This window comes from Brassica oleracea, chromosome C9 (genome assembly GCF_000695525.1).
Source record: "Brassica oleracea var. oleracea cultivar TO1000 chromosome C9, BOL, whole genome shotgun sequence".
NCBI lineage: Eukaryota > Viridiplantae > Streptophyta > Magnoliopsida > Brassicales > Brassicaceae > Brassica > Brassica oleracea.
In genome coordinates, this window is record NC_027756.1 from 39,868,401 (window position 1) to 39,881,575 (window position 13,175).

The following is a 13,175-nucleotide window of genomic DNA, read 5'->3' on the forward strand; positions in this document are numbered from 1 at the left end:
TTTTTTTGTTGATTAAATGACATTATGTCCAAATTTATTTAAGGATATTTCATTAAGATAACTGAAAAAGACAAACAATAAAATAGAAAGTTTAAATTCATTTAAGCATATTTCATTAATGTAACTGAAAAGACAAGTAATAAATTAGGCAGTTTTATTCGTTTTAGGATATTTCATAAATGCAACTGAAAAAGACAAGCAAAAAAATAGGAAGTTTAATTAATGAAGTAAGAACATTTTCAAATGGATACTTCTATTTTAATAATATAGATTGATAAATAAAATTTATTAGTACGTTTTAGTGGAAGTGGAATTCGTCTTCTACCGAAAATGAGTTACTAGAAAACGATTTCCAGAATAAACAAGTCCATTTATTTTTTTTAGAAGAAACAATCTAAAATAATTAAGATTCTAAATATGGAAAATGCGAATTCTACTAATTGTAAAAATCGCTACTTTTCTTTTGAAAGCAGTTTCTACTTTTATGAAGTATTCTAAAATTCCGGGTATGCGAAATCTAAACTTAACACGAACGTCTACAAAAAGTAGAAATTGTATTCAGAATTCTTGTCATGGTTCTACACAGCGTAGAAGGTGCCTTCTACGGATAAAAAACCATTTTTCTGAAAATTAAAGAAGTTTTGTTAAGAAAATATTCTAAAAATATTATAATTTCCTAAAACGTGTCCTGGTCGATTTTCTTTGTCAATATATAAAAAAAAATGATTTTGGCTTTGCTTCTTCATCAATCTATGATTTCTCCATAGTTTGTCTTGTGATTTTCAAAAACACTTGTTCTATGATGCATATCTATACAATATGTGGTGTTTGAAAATTTAGTGTAAGCACATGATGAGTTTTTTGGCTGATAATAAAGGGGGTAGGCTACTTTTATTGGAATCAAGTTCTACCTTAGAGGATTTTAAAAGAGTAGTTTTGGAGGATTCTAGAAACCAAATGCAATTAGGTTACAGGATATTTTTGATCTGTGTCGTGCGTTCTTTTTTTTTTAAATTGTTTTTACATTTTTTTCCTTTCTAAAACATTATGGGAATACCTTATTTTTTTATCTTTTTCCATTAAACTTTTTAAAAATGATTTTAATTTATGTTTAATTTGATTAAGGAAAAGTTAGTTTTGGGATTATGAAAAATATTATACTATAAGGACAACTTAGTGATGGTTTTATATTATAGGGACAACTATGTTGTTTTTTCGTTCTGTTTTGGCAATTTTCTCAATTTATAAACCATTAATTTTATAAAATGTCCATTTATATTTTTATGTTTTGTAAAATATATTTATAGTAGAATATATTATATTATAATATAGATGTTTGATAATAATTTTTTATCTGTACGTAATATTATATTTATAATTTTATAACTTGATGCAATTTGATGTAATTGTAATATTCATATATTAACCTATTGGTTTTTTTATTTAAAAAATGATTTAATTTTTACAGTAGGTTTTTATGAATTATTATTAATTTTATGATATTTGGTTTTCTTGAAAATTGTATTGTAGCAGATTAATATATACTATTGCAGTTTGTGTTTTTATTTTCAGCAAAAAGAAATAACAATTCATTGTTATTAATTAATTTAATTTTTTGTTTTTAAGTGAAGTGACAGATTTGTAAATAAGAAAGAAATGCAATGGCTAAATGTGTAAATAAAAAAAATATTTAATCTGCTATCCGTGTTTCCAAACAATTTTCATTTAATCTGCTATCCAAGTTTCCAAACGACAGAATTTGTAAATGAAAAAGAAATACTGTTACTAAATATGTAAATAAAAAAAATATTTAATCTGTTATCCTTATTTCGAAACAACTTCCATTTAATCTATTATTTAAGTTTCAAACAGTACCAAAAGGTACTTCACTTTTAATAATATATATGGACTTATATCTCTGTATATTAATCGATGATCTTTTAAATAGTTATAACCTTAAGTTTGTACTAATTAAAAAGAGATTTATCCTATGCGGCAGTTATTGTTGACGTGGCTGAATTTTAGAGAGTTTTGGCAAAACATAATCTAAAATTATACATCCCTAACGAGAAATACAATTCGATGGACCTATAACCGCATTATTTATACCATGTGCTTTGCTTCACGGATTGTGTGCATACTACGTATCAAGTTAGCATAACTATATATTAACAAATAATAAAATAATAATTCAAGTCCAAATGTATTCGTTTGTAAAAAGCTGTATCATATTTTTCAGGAGCCATTACGTACAAGTTATAAAGCTTTGGCAAAAAGAATCTAATTGTCTTTGATGGAAAATATCATGTCCACAGTATACTAATTGTCTTTTTATACTCAACCATGCAAATAATTTTTAAACACGTAATATATTCAGGCCCGGTCCGTTGGTTTTTGGCGCCTAAAACCCAATCCAACTATAAAAATATTTCACCTGAAAAACGAAGTTGAGTTTCAAACCCCGCCCTTTTGGTTAGACTAATAGCAGTGTCGACCACTACACTACAACTAACTTTAGAATTTCTTCTGCCCTATAAATATATAATATAATTTGGCGTCTAAAGCATGGACTTTGCCTGCTTTAGCCCAGGACCGGCCCTCAATATATTATACTTAATACACAATCATGAATACCATAGTGTATTGCTACACAATCATGAATACTATAGTGTATTGTATACATAATTGTGGATTGATCGGTTCAATATGGGACCTTACCAGTAATTTATGGTTTGAGGTGGATTATGAATCGTCTGGTTCTCGTACGGTTGAAGTCTATATCGTTTAAGACTTAAATCTAATAGAAGTTGATTGTATATAAAATAAAAGATGTCATTTGTTAATTCCCTGTATATTAATCGAGGATCATTTAAAAAGTTATAACATTAAGTTCGTACTAATTAAAAAGAACATCTGCTTAGGTGTCACTTAGTTAGGATGTCAATTTAGCTTACATGACAGCTTAATGACAGCTTAAGAATCAATTGAAAAAAATGTTGGTTAAAAATCTAATTATTAGGGAACATTATATTAACCCAAAATATAATAAGTATGTATTATTTCCTTAAATAAAAGCTACAAAATTACCTAATATGATTAACATATATATATGGCAATTAGTGACTATGAATAATATAGATTTGATAAAAAATTGCATCATTCCTCATTTTTGTCTAATTTTATATTATTAAAAGAAATTAAACAATCACATTAACCATATAATTAAAAAAATTAGATTTTTTTCTTATATGTTATATTTTGAAAATTTTAAAACGACTTTAAATTACAAAAATGAGGAAACCTTATATGTTATATTTTGAATTTTTTTAAAAATGATTTTACATTACAAAAATTAAGAAACCTCATATGTAATATTTTTATTATATGTTAAATTTTTTTCTTATATGTTATATTTTGAATTTTTTAAAACGAATTTAAATTACAAAAATATAATTTTTTCTTAAACATACGACTAAAAGCATTAAAACGACATGTATCAATGCGATGGTTAATCTGAAACTTTTCAAAACCATATGAAATATAATGTCAAAATAATTCAAGTGTGGAAACAATACTGTTCATTTTTTCAAGAATGTGTTTGGTGAAAAGAAATAAGGTTTTTGTGTCATAATTTGTTTAATGTCCAATCCGATCAACCTATGATATATTAATTATAGTTTAGGTCCACAATTTCTAATAAAAATTGATCCGGTCCATCAGACATAAATTATATAATAACAACAAAAAATATTGTATATGTATAATAAAATGATCAAATATAAAAAAAAAATTATCGATAATATATACAAATATTATCCTAGTGTATAGTTGTAACATAAAATATTAATCCTTGCTATTTCTATACGTGCAACCAATACATTTAAGAATATCTTTCGTAAATGAAACTTTCTTAAATTATACAGATGCACATATATTCTATTTTTAATACGAAAGAAGTCTATAGTGCTTATTACATAAACCTATGAAGTGTGTGATTCAAACAATTTGTTACTATATATACATAGTTTCACATCAAATATATATTTTGCCAAATGATACTTTCTATACGTGAAAAAATATTTTTATATGGATCATTCATAATTGAAATTTTTAAAATTTGAATAATTCACATATATTCCATATTGTGTTGACATGAATGAGCTTTCGTCAGTTGTATACATCTTCTAATTATATATAGTAGTGTTGCTTCTTTCACATGAAGCCACGTCAGATTCCAGCTCAGAAAGTCGAAGCTCCTGGTGTCGACATGTGTCCCACCTTGCCAAAACACATAGTTTCATTTAAGTTATTCTATGTACAGGTGGACTTTGTGTTCTTTATGGGCCTTATTTCTCGCACAACTGACCCAGCCCGTGTTGGTACCTCTAAGTGGAAACACGGCGTTTTGATATTAGGGCTGAACCAGTTTTCATCTCCGTTGTTCTTGATCGAGTCACAACCTCGGATCTGATAGCGTTCTTCCATCTTCTTCCTGACAATCCCAAGAGCTACCTGTTACAGATTCATCCATGATTTGAAGGTTGGGTGTTATTCTTCCACCGTCTAGGTCCGACTTCTAAGGTTCCGGGAAGCGAGAACGAGTGATACGCGGTGGTGAGAGCATATAGGTGTGGACATGCTTCTCCTCGGCACTAAGATTATTCCGTTCTTTATACTCATGATCATCGGAGTTTTTAAACAAAATCCTGTGTCTAATCTCAGAATTTTCACTGTAATAGTAGTGCACAAGCCGCAGGGTTGCTTCTCAGAGTAACTAACGTTTCATGTTATTTTCTGAGTCTTCTTGGATTTGGTTTTGTTTGCTTTACGAAAGATCATTGTGCAGGCCAAAAGGGAGAATGAAAGATTGTTTGCTTTAAGTTGAAACTTCTAAGTTAACTCTAATCTTATTCTTTTGGGCAATTGGTGGCTGGTGCTATGGCTCAAATTCTACGCCGAAGATAGCGTCTCAAGAACCAAGTGTGAGTACTACAACAGTAACAGTTATGTGATCTTAAACTCAATATACTGAGATGATGCTAATGCATGATTTGTTCTTGGATTTTCTCACAGGATTATACAAATATGTCCCATGTGACTGGTTAGACCGACTCCATTTCCATTTATTCAAATAACTTGAAACAAACTGTAGGTTAACTCTGGTAAGTTTCAATGTTTTTACTACAATGGTTATCTGTATTGAAGTTGGAAGCTTATCTTTTGTCTGTGTTCAATTTTTTCCATATTTTTATTCATAAGAAGATGAGGAAATCACCATGGATAGGTTTCAGAATGGTAAGTTTACTTTACTGTATTAAAGTTAGTTTTGTGGTTTTGTTACGACTTCTAAATTGATATTGTTATTTAGAGTTGGAGAAATCAAACGCCACTGGGTTGAATGATCAAAAGGGCAACATTGAAGCTGGTGAATCGGAGGCAGATGACAAAGATAAATCTGACTCTTAACTCTGATGTGGTAAATTTAAATTCGTTTTAATTAGTGCAACGTTTAGTTTTCTTTTTGATGGGTTGTGAGTAGCGTTGACTCACTTAATTTTTTTTGAAAGCTATGATCTGTATACTGATTTTTCTTTATTTGGTTTTAGATGGGTTCAGATGACGATGAGAATGACTCGAAAAAAGAAGAGGAAACACCTTAAAGGTATTTTCCTAAAGAACTGGTTCTTTGCAAGAGCTTACGAACATTTTAGCTTTGAAAGCTTGTGAAATTTGGATCAATAATGCAAGGAATAAAGAGTGGAACCACTGAGCAAGAGACCCAATGGTGGAGCAATAAACAACAACAACACAATTGTGTCAAAGAATCTAAAGATGCAAGTCAGCATAAGCCGTAAGGTAACTAAACCCAACTAAAGCTAGAGCTGTAAAAGCTCAAAACTTTGAATATGAACAGTTAGATTAATGTTTTGTTACAAACTAACTTGGTGCAGGAGGGAATACGTGCACAAGTGCGGAGGTGTTTGTCCTCCAAAAAAAACCAGAGAACGGGCTAAATCACATATTTCATAAAAAGTTTTAATACTTTTTTCCTATTGGTGAATGGTTGAGTGGGTGAGTGAGGATTTGAGTTTAGTAGGCTAAATATCTTGGATTCAATATTTATTTTAACTGCATTGAGTTGTCGAGGGATGTGGTTTACAGTTTTTTGAAAGTATGTTTTTTTATTGATTTTTTATTTAACGTTTCACTTTAAATAAAATATTTTATTAGATTAAGAATTTGAAATGAATTTATTTTTTCCTTAAAATATTTTTAATTGGATTCATCTTCTACAAGAATATAAGAAATACAATATTATTTTATTAATCATCTGTAAAAGCTCTTTCAAAGTTCTTATAACATTCGAATAAATATTAACAATACATCAAATGCTCTATAAATAATATATATGTCTAGCAATACATCAAATAGTTGTGGTTTTGTATTATTTTTTGGTTTAACCTAAATTTTGGTGATAAAAAAAAGAAAAAAATAGTAATAAAAAAAGGAAACAATTACGAAATTCATTATTTTTAAAATTTTTGTTAATGTCATTTTGAAGAATCATAAAAAAACAAATATTTTTTCCAAATATAATAATACACAAATATATAAGCTAACATGTTATTTATAAATATTAAACCGTAACAACTAATAACAGATTTTAGTGTTACTTGCTTAATGTTCTTTAAAAAAATTGAATTTTCTTCTTAGAATTTTTTAAATTATAATATTTAAGAAGAAATTTATTACAAATCTGATAAATTCAAGAAAAGAACATATTGTGAACAAAGTAAAATACTTATCATATTTATGAATTGTTTTAATATAATAACAAATATATAATTTGTAAAAAATAAGGCAAAATTTGTAGTAAAAATAGTGAAAATTATAATTAAGAAAAACTAAAATTTATTAAAATTTAAAATGTATTTGTACTGTTTCGTTCATTTGCTTTCCCGCCCGTAGGGCGGGTCCGGTCCTAGTTATTCCATAAAATATTGTTGAATGATTGTTATACTGTAAGTATAGATTTGTATAATAAATAGTGAATCTTAAGAAATAAATGAACCCTTAGTTTCAAAAAAAAAAAAAAAAAATGACCCTTAATATTATGTATTGTATGCATGCATCGATTGACCTTTTTTGCCGTAGTTTCTCCAAAATTTAACTTGTGGATCCAAACCTTATAATAAATGTTATTAATCTACTATACAATTGATCATTTTTATTCAATTATATTATTCAGAACATTAGTTAATTGTATTGGCAAAAAAAAAACGAACCGACCCAACCGAATTCAAACATATCAAAAACCAAAGTATATGTCTAGACTATTTGATTAATATTTTATCAATCAAATTGGTTCATTTTGGTTGATTTTAAACCGAACCAAACCAAAGCGAAGTGTTTTTAGTTATATTAATTAAACTTGATAATAATATTAAGATTTAATAAATTTAATCAATTAACGTTAAAGATTAAAAAATTATATATTTACTTTTAAATGAATAAAATAAGCACAACTAAAAATAAAATAAAAATATGAATCTCAAATATTAACATCAAAATCAAAAATTTATTTATTATACTTATATTAGGTTTGAATATAATAATACAACATTATAGGATTAAATCTTTAGCTTTACAATTAAATGTGAATAAAATAATGATTTAATGTAAAATGATGATTTGTTTATGTTCTTATAAATTATATTTTGTAACTGGAGTAGAACAAAACTAAAAAAAAACTAATGGATTGAAATAAACAAACACAAACAAAATCAAATTAAACCGCACCAAATATAAACCAAACTAAAATCGAATCGAACACAAATCAAATCTAATTAAAACTGAACCAATCAAACTAAATTGGATTGAGCATAGTTAACATTCTCTTAGACCCAAATAAACCGAACTAAACCTATACCAAAACCGTAATTAAACCGAGTGATTGCTGATGTGGCATCATTTGTCAATACTAGATGTTTTAAATATTTATCATAAAAACTCAACGACAACGACAGTAATATCGTTTAGGACTTGGTCAAAACGTTTTTGAGGAGCATATATACACACGACAAAAGTAGAAACTATAAGAAAGATGAGGCCTAAAATCAGAACACAATAATCATGGGGCACAATCGCATAAAAGTTATGGTACTTTGGGGGCTTTAGTGCTATTAAATCGCATAAAGGTGAAACGAAGGAGGGGTTATTGGGAGTTAAATTTTGAAGGAATTTTAAAATTTAGAGATTTCATTGTTATTGGTTTATGAATTCTTAAAATTTTATTAGAATTTTTTGTTATTGGTTTGTGGATTTTTAAATTCTATGGAAATCATATGTTATTCAAAAAGTTTAGTTTTTATTGACTTTGTAATTCTATTAAACTTTTTTGTTATTGAAACATATATTCTCTCTAGTTTTACTCATTACACTCAACTTTACAAATATCACGTATAGTCATAGGATTCTCAAAATCTTCGAGTTGTAACGAGTAATATAAAGATCATTCAACTTGTGTTGGCAGTAACATGTGATGATAGAGAGTCCATTGCGAAGAAAAAGGAAGAGAAAGCATGGTATAACTAACTAGTTGTCTCTTCATTATTATAACAAAAGAGTATTTCTTTTGTCTTTATGTTACACATATTTTTACACGTTTATTGATTTTTGTATTTGGTTTTCTAAACGAGGGTGTATTTGATTTTATGACAGAAAGGGTTGATAAATAAACGATATATTTACAGTACGTGGAGCATTACATATACACTTGACACAACCATTACAAAATTATTTACTTCAGTTATCACAGCCACAGACAATATACATAAAAAGATTTATATACTTCTAATTGGCTTCATCAAGAGGAGTCGCCAAACCTAAATTCATGTATTTTAAAATGTTTTTGAGAAGCATACCAAATACAACACGAAACAACGAAAATAAGAAAGACGAGGACTAGGCGCTCAAATCGAGACACCCACTCCGGCCATGTTTTCCAACGCCGGCAGCTCCGTTTTGTTTGCCGGCGTCATCGTCTCTCTCCTCTTTTGTGTTACTTTGTCTCTCTTTCGTTTTGTTTGACCTTTCTTCTCCAGAAATTTCTTGTCCTTTTGGGATTCATGAGTTCTTCCGCCGTCGCTCTGTCCGTAAGATGTTGCAACTGCCGTCTCAGTATCCTCTGGGTCCTGCTTCTCATTTGTAGCCTTCCTCCATCTCTTATGACTGCATTGACATCAGATCTGGCTCAGATTCGTTTTTCACATAAACTCCATTGGCCAGATCTGAAGATTCTGCGACGAGCGCCACCTTCGTCGTCCTCTTGGACGATGACCTTTCTCCCTTTAGGGATGATCTATTCTAACTGGATTTGGTGTGAGCGAGAGCTCCATACAGTTGCACTTCATCTACCGCTTGACAGATCTGTGAAGCTCTACGACTCAGAACACCACTTCCTTTTCAATCCGGTGAGAAGCCCCCCGCTAGAAGATACACTTACCAGTCTTTGCTCACCGCAAACATTGTTCACATATGCCCTTCCTGGTATTTTCTCTCTCATGTCCAGCTTGTTAGATTTTGATGACCAGCGGGTCTGTTTGGGCTCCATGACAACTCTCTGGATCCGACGCGGTAACGTTGGAGTCCGAAGTTTCTGTTTGAACCCAACTCCTGGTTACTCAGCAAATCTAGCCAAGCTCATATTTCAGGAGTTTGTTATAAGGGCTAACAGATCTTCATTGCTGGATTTAACACTTTTGTGTCTACCTGTCACTGCTGTATGCGTCCAGAAACCATCATATCTCGTAGACTCAGCTTTCTTGTGCTCTTCATGGTCAAGAAGAAATATTTATTCAAAGTTGGAAGGTCCATCAATGGAGCCTTGCAAATTGGGATTAGAACTACAGAGTTATCTCTATGGTGCAATCGTTGGTGTTAACCCACAGAATTCAAGCCAAAGTCATCATCAATCATTACCTCCAACACGTGCAAATGTCATCACAAGATTAAATCTAAAGTGGAGTTTACCAAAGCTTGAAGATTGCAGCTCTTTAGGCTTTTGTTTACATAAAAGCCTAACCAAATTTCCTCATGTCCAGGGCCATGAGAGATCCTTTCCCCATGTCCTCCTCCTTGTAGGAGAGAATTTTACCATCAAAACTCCTCTCCATGAGAGTTATTTTTCTCTGGACTTAAAAACCTTAGAGTATTATCGTTTTCTTAACCGTTTAGTATCTTGTGTAATGGTCCGCATGGGATCGGAAGATACAACGGGACTCATGTCAATGAGAACCGAGGTTTTAGAGCGTCCAAAGTCACAATTTACAGTGACCATTCTCAAGTTAGAAGAGTTAGAAGAGCGATATATCTTTCTATGGATATTACTCGCGCGCACCTTCGAGAATACTTCCAACGCCTTATCAAACTTTCTTAAGTTTGTGTATCTATCTGTATGTTGCTTTGTTTGGTTTGCTTTTCAAATTTCAGAACGGATTGCACATCATATGTCGGATGTTGCATTAACATTTGTAATCGTTTTAAGATTATCAATGAAAAATCATGTTGACAAAAAAAAAAGACGAGGAATAAAAGAAAATAACAATAAAAATGGGGCACAATCGCATAAAGATCTGATACCTTAGGGGCTTTAGTGCTATTAACTAAAAGATGCGAACTAAAATAGGGAGTATTAATTAGAGATTAACCTACAAATCTTATTGGGTCTCTTAATGAATATTTTACTAATTAAATATAATTAAGAACTTTGTTTAAGAAACACTTTGATGCATACCCTCCAATAGTAATTTCTTATTTTAGGGGTTCTTAAACAAATGTTATTTTTTGCTGCTTAAAAAAAACAAGACCAAAACTACGAAGCAAAACATTCAAGACCAAACAAAAACAATCACCAATCTCATCCTCTACTTTTCCTGTTAAAACAAAAACAATCAACCAACACACACAAACCAATCCCACCTGAGATCAGTATATCACAACTAAACATAGCCACAAAAAAATCGAAGCTTTCAACCAGAGATGAGTAAACAAGTACACACTTTCAATGAGCATAGAGACACAAAGATCAAAACTTTCTGAATCTCAACCACAACATATTATACAAACCAATAAACTCTTCTCCTACAATATACACAATGAGAATATTTTACCTTCTCATCGTCTATACTTTCCACCATCACAAGGTTAGGCACTCCTGCTGATCAAACAAGCAAATAAACCAAAGAATCAAGACCAGAACATATCAAACACATACATAGAAACTCGGTATTACACTCGAATTCAGACCAATTCAGTATAAACGAATTCACCGAACTCAGCTTAGTATATCAATGTAAACGTCAAGTAGTCTCAAAACCAACAAACGAGCAACAACACTTACTTAGCAAAGGCTTCACTTTGTTGCTCTGCAGATTCCCAATGAAATGCCACTCTATATCTCCAGGAAGCTTCAATTTCAAATCACAAAAATAAAAAAGATGATCAAACTTTTCTAAATCCAAAAGATTCAAACTTTCAAACGGATTCGAACCAGTGGGACCTTCTCAATGATCTCCTGTGCTTTCACCTTAGCTGTTTGAAGCTTGTTCAACCTCAGCTTCTCTTTCCGACAAAAAGAAAAGGAGAAGAATAAGGTTTTGTCGTTTTTATTTTTTCCGACTAATTTTTAAAGGTTTTTGGTTTTGTCGTTTTAACCCCCAAACTTGAGAACTAGGGTTTCTAATGGCTTCCTCAGATTACGAGATCATCACTGACCCGTGCAGTATGTATGTCCCTGGACAAGAGCCCGAGGGTATGAAGCTTATGTTGGAGAAGATTCGAGGGAAGCGTGACAAACGGATTCACAATCACACACAAGCTGAGGAGCATCGTATCATCAACGAACAGATCGTGAAGAGTCAGGGCTTTGATGTTGATTTCTCCAAGTTGCGATACCTTTTCGATTTCCAGCCTGCGTTTCTCGATGATTGCGATAGCGATACCGGCAGGGACTATTTCGGTAGGAAGCTATTGAGTGTTACAACAAAACAGAGGTGATGATCTCTCTTTGGTTCAGTCTTTTGTCAAAAATTGTGAATTTTGATTTTTGATTTGTGTGTGTGTTTTGAAATCAGGGGACTAGTTTTGAGTTCGTCGAGGTTGAGGAAGCAAATATATACTCGAACAGCGGGAGGTCTTCTTCATCACATTTGTAGCCAAAGATCCGCTTGACCAGACATAAGTGTTTCAAGCTAAGGTCATCCATGTTTTCTGTAGGAAGATTGTACACAGCTTCTGTAGGCTTAAACCCAACCAAGAAGGTATTATTTTCTTGGAATTAGTTGGATTTTCTTTACTTTGTTAAGTAGACATCATCTGTTGTGGTCCTGTGGAGAAGAAGCTCTTGTGTTATGTGTTTGTCAATTAGTTTAAATGTTCACTTTCCAAGTTATATTTTAAGGTTTAAGAACCTTTGATTGTTCTTGTTGCTGTGATGAAGAACATAATTATGTGTATTCAACTTGTGTTGGCAGTAACATTTGATGATAAAGAGTCTTTTGCGAAGAAAGCGTCCATTACAAGAAGAAAAAAAGAAAAGAAAGCATGGTATAACCAATAGTTATCTCTTCTTTTATGACAAAAAAAAGTAATAATAAGAAGAATATTTTTATTTCAATTTCTATGTTACACATATATTTCTACTAGTTTGTTGATTTCAGTATATGGTTTTCTACCAAGGTTGAAAATTAAACCAGGGTGTAATAATTCAAACCTAAAAGTTGATGGTTTGAGCCTCGGTGATAAGCAAGCAGCCCAGCCCAAGAGCAAAGAACAACGGTCATCAGCAGCTACTTATAAAAACAGAGGAGAAGGAGATGAGTACAAGCAAAGGACGATGAGTGAGCTTCGAAATCCATTCTCTGCCCTTTCTTCATTTGACTTATCAGGATGATGCCATCTATATACTATATCTAGGGTTTTAGGCTTATCATATAAGTTATGTGGAATCAATGGCGACTGTAAGAACTCGAGAGAGTTAAAAGAAATCAAGAAGATGAAGAGTGAATCTATTATGATCGTATTCAACTTATGTTGGCAGTAACATGTGACGATGAAGATTCCATTGCGACGAACTCGTCCATTACAAAAAAAAAAAAAAAAAAAAAAAAAAAAAA

General features: G+C 31.1%; 1 long non-coding RNA gene across 2 annotated transcripts; it reads left to right on the forward strand.

Moving 5' to 3' along the window:
- The first annotated feature begins 11,407 nt into the window (after nt 1–11,407).
- LOC106316303 lies at nt 11,408–13,070 on the forward strand. 2 transcript variants are annotated; one of them, XR_001264789.1, is made up of 5 exons: nt 11,419–11,654; nt 11,756–12,053; nt 12,135–12,320; nt 12,534–12,606; nt 12,739–13,070. It is a non-coding gene; the product is annotated as an uncharacterized LOC106316303 (long non-coding RNA). The 2 variants fall into 2 exon arrangements; XR_001264788.1 differs by having other exon boundaries at nt 11,408–12,053.
- The last annotated feature ends 105 nt before the right edge of the window (nt 13,071–13,175 follow it).